This window comes from Watersipora subatra, unplaced genomic scaffold, assembly GCF_963576615.1.
Source record: "Watersipora subatra unplaced genomic scaffold, tzWatSuba1.1 SCAFFOLD_90, whole genome shotgun sequence".
In the NCBI taxonomy this organism is placed as follows: domain Eukaryota; kingdom Metazoa; phylum Bryozoa; class Gymnolaemata; order Cheilostomatida; family Watersiporidae; genus Watersipora; species Watersipora subatra.
The window spans coordinates 153,841-170,824 of NW_027045259.1; positions in this window are offsets into that span (position 1 = coordinate 153,841).

Sequence of the window (16,984 nt, forward strand, 5' to 3'; positions counted from 1 at the left end):
ACAATAGGTATGACATAATCCGCAGTTGTAACTTTCATGGCAATGGAAGCTACGAGTACAATAGGCATGACATAATCCACAGTTGTAGCTTTCATTGCAATGGAAATTACGAGTACGATAGGTATGACATGACCCATAGTTGTAACTTTCATTGCAGTGCAAACTACCAGTACAATAGGTATCACATGACCCACAGTTGTAACTTTCATTGCAAAAGAAGCTACAAGTACAATAGGTATGACATAATCCACAGTTGTAGAATTCATTGCAATGGAAGCTACAAGTACAATAGGTATGACATAATCCAAAGTTGTAAAATACATTGCAATGGAAGCTACAGGTACAATAGGTATGACATGTCCCACGGTTGTAACTTTCATCGCGATGGAAGCTACAAGTACAATAGGTATGACATGAACCACAGTTGTTACTTACAATCAGTGGAGGCTAGAAGTACAATAGGTATGACATTATCTACGGTTGCAGATCTCGTTGCGCTGGAAGCTACAAGTACAATAGGTATGGCATGACCAACAGTTGTAACCTTCATTGCATTGAACGCCACGAGTATGATAGGTATGACAAGAACAACAGTTGTAACTTTCATTGCAATGGACGCCACGAGTACTATAGGTATGATATGACCCACAGTTGTTTCTTTTTTTGCAATGGAAACTACAAGTACAATAGGTATGACATAATCCACAGTTGTAGCTTTCATTGAAACGAAAACTACGAGTACAATAGGTGCGACATGATCCACAGTTGTAGCTTTCATTGCAATGGAAACTACGAGTACGATAGGTATGACATGACCCATAGTTGTAACTTTCATTGCAAGGGAACCTAAAAGTACAATAGGTATGTCATAATCCGCAGTTGTAACTTTCATGGCAATGGAAGCTAAAAGTACAATAGGCATGACATAATCCACAGTTGTAACTTTCCTTGCAGTGGAAGCTACAAGCACAATAGGTATGACATGACCCACAGTTGTAACTTTCATTGCAATGGAAGCTACAAGTACAATAGGTATAACATGACCCACAGTTGTAACTTTCATGGATATGGAAGCTACGAGTACAATAGGCATGACATAATCCACAGTTGTAGCTTTCATTGCAATGGAAACTACGAGTACGATAGGTATGACATGACCCATAGTTGTAACTTTCATTGCAGTGCAAACTACCAGTACAATAGGTATCACATGACCCACAGTTGTAACTTTCATTGCAAAGGAAGCTACAAGTACAATAGGTATGACATAATCCACAGTTGTAGAATTCATTGCGATGGAAGCTACAAGTACAATAGGTATGACATAATCCAAAGTTGTAAAATACATTGCAATGGAAGGTACAGGTACAATAGGTATGACATGTCCCACGGTTGTAACTTTCATCGCGATGGAAGCTACAAGTACAATACGTATGACATGAACCACAGTTGTTACTTACAATCAGTGGAAGATAGAAGTACAATAGGTATCACATGATCCACAGTTGCAGCTTTCATTCCAGTAGAAGCTATGAGTACAATATGTATGACATGACCCACAGTTGTAACCTTCATTGCATTGAACGCCACGAGTATGATAGGTATGACAAGAACAACAGTTGTAACTTTCATTGCAATGGACGCCACGAGTACTATAGGTATGATATGACCCACAGTTGTTTCTTTTTTTGCAATGGAAACTACAAGTACAATAGGTATGACATAATCCACAGTTGTAGCTTTCATTGAAACGAAAACTACGAGTACAATAGGTGCGACATGATCCACAGTTGTAGCTTTCAATGAAATGCAAACTACAAGTACGATAGGTATGACATAATCCACAGTTGTAGGATTCATCGCAACGGAAGTTACAAGTACAATAGGTATGACATGACCCACAGTTGTAATTTTCATTGCAATTGAAGCTGCAAGTACAATAGGCATGACATGACCCACAAATGTTACTTACATTGCAGTAGAAGCTAGAAGTACAATAGGTATCACATGATCCACAGTTGCAGCTTTCATTCCAGTAGAAGCTACGAGTACAATATGTATGACATGACCCACAGTTGTAACTTTCATTGCAATAGAAACAAGGAGTACAATAGGTATGACATGACCAATGGTTGTAACTTTCGTCACAAAGGAAGTTACAAAAACAATAGGTATGACATGATCCACAGTTGTAACTTTCAATGCAATGGAAGCTACAAGTACAATAGGTATGACATGACCTACAGTTGTTACTTACATTGCAGTAGAAGCTAGAGGTACATTATGTATGACATGGTCCACAGTTGCAGCTTTCATTGCAGTAGAAGTTACAAGTACAATATGTAGGACATGACCCACAGTTGTAACTTTCATTGCAATAGAAGAAGGAGTACAATAGGTATGACATAATCGTCAGTTGTAACTTTCCTTGCAGTGGAAGCTACAAGCACAATAGGTATGACACGACCCACATTTGTAATTTTCATTGCAAAGGAAGCGACAAGTACAATAGGTATGACATGACCCACAGTTGTAACTTTCATTGCAATAGAAGCAAGGAGTACAATAGGTATGACATAATCGTCAGTTGTAACTTTCCTTGCAGTGGAAGCTACAAGCACAATAGGTATGACACGACCCACAGTTGTAATTTTCATTGCAAAGGAAGCGACAAGTACAATAGGTATGACATGACCCACATTTGTAACTTTCATTGCAATGGAAGCTACGAGTACAATAGGTATGACATGATCTACAGTTGTAGCCTTCATTGCAATGGAAGCTACGAGTACATTGGGTATGACATGACCCACAGTTGTAGCTTTTTTCGCAATGGAAGCTCCACGTACAATAGGCATGACATGACCCACAGTTGTAGCTTTCATCGCAATGGAAGCTACAAGTAAAATAGGTATGACATAATCCACAGTTGTAGCTTTCATTGCAATGGAAACTACGAGTACCATAGGTATGACATGACCCACAGTTGTAACTTTCATTGCAGTGCAAACTACAAGTACAATAGGTATGACATGACCCACAGTTGTAACTTTGATTGCAACAGAACCAACGAGTACAATAGGTATGACATAGTCCACAGTCGTGGAATTCATTGCAATGGAAGGTACTAGTACCATAGGTATGACATGATCTACGGTTATAGCTTTCATTGCGATTGAAGCTACGATTACATTAGGTCTGACACGACCCACAGTTGTAACTTTCATTGCGTTGGAAGCTACAAGTACAATAGGTATCACATGACCCATGGTTGTAACTTTCATCGCAATCGAATTTACAAATACAATAGGTATGACATAATCCACAGTTGTAACTTTCATTGCAGTGCAAACTACAAGTACAATAGATATCACATGACCCACAGTTGTAACTTTCATTGCAAGGGAACCTACAAGTACAATAGGTATGACATAATCCACAGTTGTAACTTTCATGGCAATGGAAGCTACAAGTACAATAGGTATGACATAATCCACAGTTGTAACTTTCATTGAAACGAAAACTACGAGTACAATAGGTGCGACATGATCCACAATTGTAGCTTTCAATGAAATACAAACTACAAGTAGAATACGTATGACATAATCCACAGTAGTAGCTTTCATTGCGATGGAAACTAAGAGTACAATAGATATGACATGACCCACAGTTTTAACTTTCATTGCAGTGCAAACTACAAGTACAATAGATATCACATGACCCACAGTTGTAACTTTCATTACAAGGGAAGCTACAAATACAATAGGTATGACATAATCCACAGTTGTAACTTTCATTGAAACGAAAACTACGAGTACAATACGTGCGACATGATCCACAATTGTAGCTTTCAATGAAATACAAACTACAAGTAGAATAGGTATGACATAATCCACAGTTGTAGCTTTCATTGCAATGGAAACTACGAGTACAATAAATATGACATGACCCACAGTTGTAACTTTCATTGCAGTGCAAACTACAAGTACAATAGGTATGAAATGACCCACAGTTGTAACTTTCATTGCAGTGCAAACTACAAGTACAATAGATATCACATGACCCACAGTTGTAACTTTCATTGCAAGGGAACCTACAAGTACAATAGGTATGACATAATCCGCAGTTGTAACTTTCATGGCAATGGAAGCTAAAAGTACAATAGGCATGACACAATCCACAGATGTAACTTTCCTTGCAATGGAAGCTACAGGTACAATAGGTATGACATGTCCCACGGTTGTAACTTTCATCGCGATGGAAGCTACAAGTACAATAGGTATGACATGAACCACAGTTGTTACTTACAATCAGTGGAGGCTAGAAGTACAATAGGTATGACATTATCCACGGTTGCAGATCTCGTTGCACTGGAAGCTACAAGTACAATAGGTATGGCATGACCAACAGTTGTAACCTTCATTGCATTGAACGCCACGAGTATGATAGGTATGACAAGAACAACAGTTGTAACTTTCATTGCAATAGAAGCAAGGAGTACAATAGGTATGACATAATCGTCAGTTGTAACTTTCCTTGCAGTGGAAGCTACAAGCACAATAGGTATGACACGACCCACAGTTGTAATTTTCATTGCAAAGGAAGCGACAAGTACAATAGGTATGACATGACCCACAGTTGTAACTTTCATTGCAATAGAAACAAGGAGTACAATAGGTATGACATAATCGTCAGTTGTAACTTTCCTTGCAGTGGAAGCTACAAGCACAATAGGTATGACACGACCCACCGTTGTAACTTTCATTGCAATACAAGCAAGGAGTACAATAGGTATGACGTAAATACCAGTTGTAACTTACATTGCAGTAGAAGCTAGAGGTACAATAGGTATGACATGATCCACAGTTGCAGCTTTCATCGCAGTAGTAGAAACAAGTACAATATGTATGACATGACCCACAGTTTTAACTTTCATTGCAATAGAAGCAAGGAGTACAATAGGTATGACATAATCGTCAGTTGTAACTGTCCTTGTAGTGGAAGCTACAAGCACAACAGGTATGACATGACCCACAGTTGTAACTTTCATTGCAATGGAAGCTACAAGTACAATAGGTATCACATGACCCACAGTTGTAACTTTCATGGCAATGGAAGCTACGAGTACAATAGGCATGACATAATCCACAGTTGTAGCTTTCATTGCAATGGAAACTACGAGTACAATAGGTATGACATGACCCACAGTTGTAACTTTGATTGCAGTGCAAACTACCAGTACAATAGGTATCACATGACCCACAGTTGTAACTTTCATTGCAATAGAAGCAACGAGTACAATAGGTATGACAAAGTCCCTAGTCGTAAGATTCATTGCAATGGAAGGTACTAGTACCATAGGTATGACATGATCTACGGTTATAGCTTTCATTGCGATTGAAGCTACGATTACATTAGGTGTGACACGACCCACAGTTGTAACTTTCATTGCGTTGGAAGCTACAAGTACAATAGGTATCACATGACCCATGGTTGTAACTTTCATCGCAATCGAATTTACAAATAAAATAGGTATCACATGACCCACAGTTGTAACTTTCATTGCAGTGCAAACTACAAGTACAATAGATATCACATGACCCACAGTTGTAACTTTCATTGCAAGGGAACCTACAAGTACAATAAGTATGACATAATCCACAGTTGTAACTTTCATTGAAACGAAAACTACGAGTACAATAGGTGCGCCATGATCCACAATTGTAGCTTTCAATGAAATACAAACTACAAGTAGAATAGGTATGACATAATCCACAATTGTAGCTTTCATTGCAATGAAAACTACGAGTACAATAAATATGACATGACCCACAGTTGTAACTTTTATTGCAATGGAAACTACGAGTACGATAGGTATGACATGACCCATAGTTGTAACTTTCATTGCAAGGGAACCTACAAGTACAATAGGTATGACATAATCCGCAGTTGTAACTTTCATGGCAATGGAAGCTAAAAGTACAATAGGCATGACATAATCCACAGTTGTAACTTTCCTTGCAGTGGAAGCTACAAGCACAATAGGTATGACATGACCCACAGTTGTAACTTTCATTGCAATGGAAGCTACAAGTACAATAGGTATGACATGACCCACAGTTGTAACTTTCATGGCAATGGAAGCTACGAGTACAATAGGCATGACATAATCCACAGTTGGAGCTTTCATTGCAATGGAAATTACGAGTACGATAGGTATGACATGACCCATAGTTGTAACTTTCATTGCAGTGCAAACTACCAGTACAATAGGTATCACATGACCCACAGTTGTAACTTTCATTGCAAAAGAAGCTACAAGTACAATAGGTATGACATAATCCACAGTTGTAGAATTCATTGCAATGGAAGCTACAAGTACAATAGGTATGACATAATCCAAAGTTGTAAAATACATTGCAATGGAAGCTACAGGTACAATAGGTATGACATGTCCCACGGTTGTAACTTTCATCGCGATGGAAGCTACAAGTACAATAGGTATGACATGAACCACAGTTGTTACTTACAATCAGTGGAGGCTAGAAGTACAATAGGTATGACATTATCCACGGTTGCAGATCTCGTTGCACTGTAAGCTACAAGTACAATAGGTATGGCATGACCAACAGTTGTAACCTTCATTGCATTGAACGCCACGAGTATGATAGGTATGACAAGAACAACAGTTGTAACTTTCATTGCAGTGGACGCCACGAGTACTATAGGTATGATATGACCCACAGGTGTTTCTTTTTTTGCAATGGAAACTACAAGTACAATAGGTATGACATAATCCACAGTTGTAGCTTTCATTGAAACGAAAACTACGAGTACAATAGGTGCGACATGATCCACAGTTGTAGCTTTCAATGAAATGCAAATTACAAGTACGATAGGTATGACATAATCCACAGTTGTAGGATTCATCGCAACGGAAGCTACAAGTACAATAGGTATGACATGACCCACAGTTGTAATTTTCATTGCAATTGAAGCTGCAAGTACAATAGGTATGACATGACCCACAAATGTTACTTACATTGCAGTAGAAGCTAGAAGTACAATAGGTATCACATGATCCACAGTTGCAGCTTTCATTCCAGTAGAAGCTACAAGTACAATATGTATGACATGACCCACAGTTGTAACTTTCATTGCAATAGAAACAAGGAGTACAATAGGTATGACATGACCAATGGTTGTAGCTTTCATCACAAAGGAAGTTACAAAAACAATAGGTATGACATGATCCACAGTTGTAACTTTCAATGCAATGGAAGCTACAAGTACAATAGGTATGACATGACCTACAGTTGTTACTTACATTGCAGTAGAAGCTAGAGGTACATTATGTATGACATGGTCCACAGTTGCAGCTTTCATTGCAGTAGAAGTTACAAGTACAATATGTAGGACATGACCCACAGTTGTAACTTTCATTGCAATAGAAGCAAGGAGTACAATAGGTATGACATAATCGTCAGTTGTAACTTTCCTTGCAGTGGAAACTACAAGCACAATAGGTATGACACGACCCACATTTGTAATTTTCATTGCAAAGGAAGCGACAAGTACAATAGGTATGACATGACCCACAGTTGTAACTTTCATTGCAATAGAAGCAAGGAGTACAATAGGTATGACATAATCGTCAGTTGTAACTTTCCTTGCAGTGGAAGCTACAAGCGCAATAGGTATGACACGACCCACAGTTGAAATTTTCATTGCAAAGGAAGCGACAAGTACAATAGGTATGACATGACCCACATTTGTAACTTTCATTGCAATGGAAGCTACGAGTACAATAGGTATGACATGATCTACAGTTGTAGCCTTCATTGCAATGGAAGCTACGAGTACATTGGGTATGACATGACCCACAGTTGTAGCTTTTTTCGCAATGGAAGCTCCACGTACAATAGGCATGACATGACCCACAGTTGCAGCTTTCATCACAATGGAAGCTACAAGTAAAATAGGTATGACATAATCCACAGTTGTAGCTTTCATTGCAATGGAAACTACGAGTACAATAGGTATGACATGACCCACAGTTGTAACTTTCATTGCAGTGCAAACTACAAGTACAATAGGTATGACATGACCCACAGTTGTAACTTTGATTGCAACAGAACCAACGAGTGCAATAGGTATGACATAGTCCACAGTCGTGGAATTCATTGCAATGGAAGGTACTAGTACCATAGGTATGACATGATCTACGGTTATAGCTTTCATTGCGATTGAAGCTACGATTACATTAGGTCTGACACGACCCACAGTTGTAACTTTCATTGCGTTGGAAGCTACAAGTACAATAGGTATCACATGACCCATGGTTGTAACTTTCATCGCAATCGAATTTACAAATACAATAGGTATGACATAATCCACAGTTGTAACTTTCATTGCAGTGCAAACTACAAGTACAATAGATATCACATGACCCACAGTTGTAACTTTCATTGCAAGGGAACCTACAAGTACAATAGGTATGACATAATCCACAGTTGTAACTTTCATGGCAATGGAAGCTACAAGTACAATAGGTATGACATAATCCACAGTTGTAACTTTCATTGAAACGAAAACTACGAGTACAATAGGTGCGACATGATCCACAATTGTAGCTTTCAATGAAATACAAACTACAAGTAGAATACGTATGACATAATCCACAGTAGTAGCTTTCATTGCGATGGAAACTAAGAGTACAATAGATATGACATGACCCACAGTTGTAGGATTAATCGCAACGGAAGCTACAAGTACAATAGGTATGACATGACCCACAGTTGTAATTTTCATTGCAATTGAAGCTGCAAGTACAATAGGTATGACATCCACAGTTGTAGCTTTCATTGCAATGGAAACTACGAGTACAATAGGTATGACATGACCCACAGTTGTAACTTTCATTGCAGTGCAAACTACAAGTACAATAGGTATGACATGACCCACAGTTGTAACTTTGATTGCAACAGAACCAACGAGTACAATAGGTATGACATAGTCCACAGTCGTGGAATTCATTGCAATGGAAGGAACTAGTACCATAGGTATGACATGATCTACGGTTATAGCTCTCATTGCGATTGAAGCTACGATTACATTAGGTCTGACACGACCCACAGTTGTAACTTTCATTGCGTTGGAAGCTACAAGTACAATAGGTATCACATGACCCATGGTTGTAACTTTCATCGCAATCGAATTTACAAATACAATAGGTATGACATAATCCACAGTTGTAACTTTCATTGCAGTGCAAACTACAAGTACAATAGATATCACATGACCCACAGTTGTAACTTTCATAGCAAGGGAACCTACAAGTACAATAGGTATGACATAATCCACAGTTGTAGCTTTCATTGAAACAAAAACTACGAGTACAATAGGTGCGACATGATCCACAGTTGTAGCTTTCAATGAAATGCAAACTACAAGTACAATAGGTATGACATAATCCACAGTTGTAGGATTCATCGCAATCGAATTTACAAATACAATAGGTATGACATGACCCACAGTTGTAACTTTCATTGCAGTGCAAACTACCAGTACAATAGGTATCACATGACCCACAGTTGTAACTTTCATTGCAGTGCAAACTACAAGTACAATAGATATCACATGACCCACAGTTGTAACTTTCATTGCAAGGGAACCTACAAGTACAATAGGTATGACATAATCCACAGTTGTAACTTTCATGGCAAAGGAAGCTACAAGTACAATAGGTATGACATAATCCACAGTTGTAACTTTCATTAAAACGAAAACTACGAGTACAATAGGTGCGACATGATCCACAATTGTAGCTTTCAATGAAATACAAACTACAAGTAGAATAGCTATGACATAATCCACAGTTGTAGCTTTCATTGCAATGGAAACTACGAGTACAATAAATATGACATGACCCACAGTTGTAACTTTCATTGCAAGGGAAGCTACAAGTACAATAGGTATGACATAATCCACAGTTGTAACTTTCATTGAAACGAAAACTACGAGTACAATAGGTGCGACATGATCCACAGTTGTAGCTTTCATTGAAACGAAAACTACGAGTACAATAGGTGCGACATGATCCACAGTTGTAGCTTTCAATGAAATGCAAGCTACAAGTACAATAGGTATGACATAATCCACAGTTGTAGGATTCATCGCAACGGAAGCTACAAGTACAATAGGTATGACATGACCCACAGTTGTAATTTTCATTGCAATTGAAGCTGCAAGTACAATAGGTATGACATGACCCACAAATGTTACTTACATTGCAGTAGAAGCTAGAAGTACAATAGGTATCACATGATCCACAGTTGCAGCTTTCATTCCAGTAGAAGCTACAAGTACAATATGTATGACATGACCCACAGTTGTAACTTTCATTGCAATAGAAACAAGGAGTACAATAGGTATGACATGACCAATGGTTGTAACTTTCATCACAAAGGAAGTTACAAAAACAATAGGTATGACATGATCCACAGTTGTAACTTTCAATGCAATGGAAGCTACAAGTACAATAGGTATGACATGACCCACAGTTGTTACTTACATTGCAGTAGAAGCTAGAGGTACATTATGTATGACATGGTCCACAGTTGCAGCTTTCATTGCAGTAGAAGTTACAAGTACAATATGTAGGACATGACCCACAGTTGTAACTTTCATTGCAATAGAAGCAAGGAGTACAATAGGTATGACATAATCGTCAGTTGTAACTTTCCTGGCAGTGGAAGCTACAAGCACAATAGGTATGACACGACCCACAGTTGTAATTTTCATTGCAAAGGAAGCGACAAGTACAATAGGTATGACATGACCCACATTTGTAACTTCCATTGCAATGGAAGCTACGAGTACAACAGGTATGACATGATCTACAGTTGTAGCCTTCATTGCAATGGAAGCTACGAGTACATTGGGTATGACATGACCCACAGTTGTAGCTTTTTTCGCAATGGAAGCTCCACGTACAATAGGCATGACATGACCCACAGTTGTAGCTTTCATCGCAATGGAAGCTACAAGTAGAATAGGTATGACATAATCCACAGTTGTAGCTTTCATTGCAATGGAAACTACGAGTACAATAGGTATGACATGACCCACAGTTGTTACTTACATTGCAGTAGAAGCTAGAGGTACATTATGTATGACATGGTCCACAGTTGCAGCTTTCATTGCAGTAGAAGTTACAAGTACAATATGTATGACATGACCAACAGTTGTAAATTTCATTGCATTGCAAACTACAAGTAAAATAGGTATGACATAATCCACAGTTGTAGAATTCATTGCAATGGAAGCTACAAGTACAATAGGTATGACATAATCCAAAGTTGTAAAATACATTGCAATGGAAGCTACAGGTACGAGTATGATAGGTATGACAAGAACAACAGTTGTAACTTTCATTGCAATGGACGCCACGAGTACTATAGGTATGATATGACCCACAGTTGTTTCTTTTTTTGCAATGGAAACTACAAGTACAATAGGTATGACATAATCTACAGTTGTAGCTTTCATTGAAACGAAAACTACGAGTACAATAGGTGCGACATGATCCACAGTTGTAGCTTTTATTGCAATGGAAACTACGAGTACGATAGGTATGACATGACCCATAGTTGTAACTTTCATTGCAAGGGAACCTAAAAGTACAATAGGTATGACATGACCCACAGTTGTAACTTTCATGGCAATGGAAGCTACGAGTACAATAGGCATGACATAATCCACAGTTGGAGCTTTCATTGCAATGGAAATTACGAGTACGATAGGTATGACATGACCCATAGTTGTAACTTTCATTGCAAGGGAACCTAAAAGTACAATAGGTATGACATGACCCACAGTTGTAACTTTCATGGCAATGGAAGCTACAAGTACAATAGGTATGACATAATCCACAGTTGTAGAATTCATTGCAATGGAAGCTACAAGTACAATAGGTATGACATAATCCAAAGTTGTAAAATACATTGCAATGGAAGCTACAGGTACAATAGGTATGACATGTCCCACGGTTGTAACTTTCATCGCGATGGAAGCTACAAGTACAATAGGTATGACATGAACCACAGTTGTTACTTACAATCAGTGGAGGCTAGAAGTACAATAGGTATGACATTATCCACGGTTGCAGATCTCGTTGCACTGTAAGCTACAAGTACAATAGGTATGGCATGACCAACAGTTGTAACCTTCATTGCATTGAACGCCACGAGTATGATAGGTATGACAAGAACAACAGTTGTAACTTTCATTGCAGTGGACGCCACGAGTACTATAGGTATGATATGACCCACAGGTGTTTCTTATTTTGCAATGGAAACTACAAGTACAATAGGTATGACATAATCCACAGTTGTAGCTTTCATTGAAACGAAAACTACGAGTACAATAGGTGCGACATGATCCACAGTTGTAGCTTTCAATGAAATGCAAATTACAAGTACGATAGGTATGACATAATCCACAGTTGTAGGATTCATCGCAACGGAAGCTACAAGTACAATAGGTATGACATGACCCACAGTTGTAATTTTCATTGCAATTGAAGCTGCAAGTACAATAGGTATGACATGACCCACAAATGTTACTTACATTGCAGTAGAAGCTAGAAGTACAATAGGTATCACATGATCCACAGTTGCAGCTTTCATTCCAGTAGAAGCTACAAGTACAATATGTATGACATGACCCACAGTTGTAACTTTCATTGCAATAGAAACAAGGAGTACAATAGGTATGACATGACCAATGGTTGTAACTTTCATCACAAAGGAAGTTACAAAAACAATAGGTATGACATGATCCACAGTTGTAACTTTCAATGCAATGGAAGCTACAAGTACAATAGGTATGACATGACCTACAGTTGTTACTTACATTGCAGTAGAAGCTAGAGGTACATTATGTATGACATGGTCCACAGTTGCAGCTTTCATTGCAGTAGAAGTTACAAGTACAATATGTAGGACATGACCCACAGTTGTAACTTTCATTGCAATAGAAGCAAGGAGTACAATAGGTATGACATAATCGTCAGTTGTAACTTTCCTTGCAGTGGAAACTACAAGCACAATAGGTATGACACGACCCACATTTGTAATTTTCATTGCAAAGGAAGCGACAAGTACAATAGGTATGACATGACCCACAGTTGTAACTTTCATTGCAATAGAAGCAAGGAGTACAATAGGTATGACATAATCGTCAGTTGTAACTTTCCTTGCAGTGGAAGCTACAAGCACAATAGGTATGACACGACCCACAGTTGTAATTTTCATTGCAAAGGAAGCGACAAGTACAATAGGTATGACATGACCCACATTTGTAACTTTCATTGCAATGGAAGCTACGAGTACAATAGGTATGACATGATCTACAGTTGTAGCCTTCATTGCAATGGAAGCTACGAGTACATTGGGTATGACATGACCCACAGTTGTAGCTTTTTTCGCAATGGAAGCTCCACGTACAATAGGCATGACATGACCCACAGTTGCAGCTTTCATCGCAATGGAAGCTACAAGTAAAATAGGTATGACATAATCCACAGTTGTAGCTTTCATTGCAATGGAAACTACGAGTACCATAGGTATGACATGACCCACAGTTGTAACTTTCATTGCAGTGCAAACTACAAGTACAATAGGTATGACATGACCCACAGTTGTAACTTTGATTGCAACAGAACCAACGAGTGCAATAGGTATGACATAGTCCACAGTCGTGGAATTCATTGCAATGGAAGGTACTAGTACCATAGGTATGACATGATCTACGGTTATAGCTTTCATTGCGATTGAAGCTACGATTACATTAGGTCTGACACGACCCACAGTTGTAACTTTCATTGCGTTGGAAGCTACAAGTACAATAGGTATCACATGACCCATGGTTGTAACTTTCATCGCAATCGAATTTACAAATACAATAGGTATGACATAATCCACAGTTGTAACTTTCATTGCAGTGCAAACTACAAGTACAATAGATATCACATGACCCACAGTTGTAACTTTCATTGCAAGGGAACCTACAAGTACAATAGGTATGACATAATCCACAGTTGTAACTTTCATGGCAATGGAAGCTACAAGTACAATAGGTATGACATAATCCACAGTTGTAACTTTCATTGAAACGAAAACTACGAGTACAATAGGTGCGACATGATCCACAATTGTAGCTTTCAATGAAATACAAACTACAAGTAGAATACGTATGACATAATCCACAGTAGTAGCTTTCATTGCGATGGAAACTAAGAGTACAATAGATATGACATGACCCACAGTTGTAACTTTCATTGCAGTGCAAACTACAAGTACAATAGATATCACATGACCCACAGTTGTAACTTTCATTGCAAGGGAAGCTACAAATACAATAGGTATGACATAATCCACAGTTGTAACTTTCATTGAAACGAAAACTACGAGTACAATACGTGCGACATGATCCACAATTGTAGCTTTCAATGAAATACAAACTACAAGTAGAATAGGTATGACATAATCCACAGTTGTAGCTTTCATTGCAATGGAAACTACGAGTACAATAAATATGACATGACCCACAGTTGTAACTTTAATTGCAGTGCAAACTACAAGTACAATAGGTATGACATGACCCACAGTTGTAACTTTCATTGCAGTGCAAACTACAAGTACAATAGATATCACATGACCCACAGTTGTAACTTTCATTGCAAGGGAACCTACAAGTACAATAGGTATGACATAATCCGCAGTTGTAACTTTCATGGCAATGGAAACTAAAAGTACAATAGGCATGACACAATCCACAGATGTAACTTTCCTTGCAATGGAAGCTACAGGTACAATAGGTATGACATGTCCCACGGTTGTAACTTTCATCGCGATGGAAGCTACAAGTACAATAGGTATGACATGAACCACAGTTGTTACTTACAAACAGTGGAGGCTAGAAGTACAATAGGTATGACATTATCCACGGTTGCAGATCTCGTTGCACTGGAAGCTACAAGTACAATAGGTATGGCATGACCAACAGTTGTAACCTTCATTGCATTGAACGCCACGAGTATGATAGGTATGACAAGAACAACAGTTGTAACTTTCATTACAATGGACGCCACGAGTACTATGGGTAAGATATGACCCACAGTTGTTTCTTTTTTTGCAATGGAAACTACAAGTACAATAGGTATGAGATAATCCACAGTTGTAGCTTTCATTGAAACGAAAACTACGAGTACAATAGGTGCGACATGATCCACAGTTGTAGCTTTCATTGCAATGGAAACTACGAGTACGATAGGTATGACATGACCCATAGTTGTAACTTTCATTGCAAGGGAACCTACAAGTACAATAGGTATGACATGACCCACAGTTGTAACTTTCATTGCAATGGAAGCTACAAGTACAATAGGTATAACATGACCCACAGTTGTTTCTTTTTTTGCAATGGAAACTACGAGTACGATAGGTATGACATGACCCATAGTTGTAACTTTCCTTGCAGTGGAAGCTACAAGCACAATAGGTATGACATGACCCACAGTTGTAACTTTCATTGCAATGGAAGCTACAAGTACAATAGGTATAACATGACCCACAGTTGTAACTTTCATGGATATGGAAGCTACGAGTACAATAGGCATGACATAATCCACAGTTGTAACTTTCATTGCAATGGAAACTACGAGTACGATAGGTATGACATGACCCATAGTTGTAACTTTCATTGCAGTGCAAACTACCAGTACAATAGGTATCACATGACCCACAGTTGTAACTTTCATTGCAAAGGAAGCTACAAGTACAATAGGTATGACATAATCCACAGTTGTAGAATTCATTGCGATGGAAGCTACAAGTACAATAGGTATGACATAATCCAAAGTTGTAAAATACATTGCAATGGAAGCTACAGGTACAATAGGTATGACATGTCCCACGGTTGTAACTTTCATCGCGATGAAGCTACAAGTACAATAGGTATGACATGAACCACAGTTGTTACTTACAATCAGTGGAGGCTAGAAGTACAATAGGTATGACATTATCCACGGTTGCAGATCTCGTTGCACTGGAAGCTACAAGTACAATAGGTATGGCATGACCAACAGTTGTAACCTTCATTGCATTGAACGCCACGAGTATGATAGGTATGACAAGAACAACAGTTGTAACTTTCATTGCAATGGACGCCACGAGTACTATAGGTATGATATGACCCACAGTTGTTTCTTTTTTTGCAATGGAAACTACAAGTACAATAGGTATGACATAATCCACAGTTGTAGCTTTCATTGAAACGAAAACTACGAGTACAATAGGTGCGACATGATCCACAGTTGTAGCTTTCAATGAAATGCAAACTACAAGTACGATAGGTATGACATAATCCACAGTTGTAGGATTAATCGCAACGGAAGCTACAAGTACAATAGGTATGACATGACCCACAGTTGTAATTTTCATTGCAATTGAAGCTGCAAGTACAATAGGTATGACATCCACAGTTGTAGCTTTCATTGCAATGGAAACTACGAGTACAATAGGTATGACATGACCCACAGTTGTAACTTTCATTGCAGTGCAAACTACAAGTACAATAGGTATGACATGACCCACAGTTGTAACTTTGATTGCAACAGAACCAACGAGTACAATAGGTATGACATAGTCCACAGTCGTGGAATTCATTGCAATGGAAGGAACTAGTACCATAGGTATGACATGATCTACGATTATAGCTCTCATTGCGATTGAAGCTACGATTACATTAGGTCTGACACGACCCACAGTTGTAACTTTCATTGCGTTGGAAGCTACAAGTACAATAGGTATCACATGACCCATGGTTGTAACTTTCATCGCAATCGAATTTACAAATACAATAGGTATGACATAATCCACAGTTGTAACTTTCATTGCAGTGCAAACTACAAGTACAATAG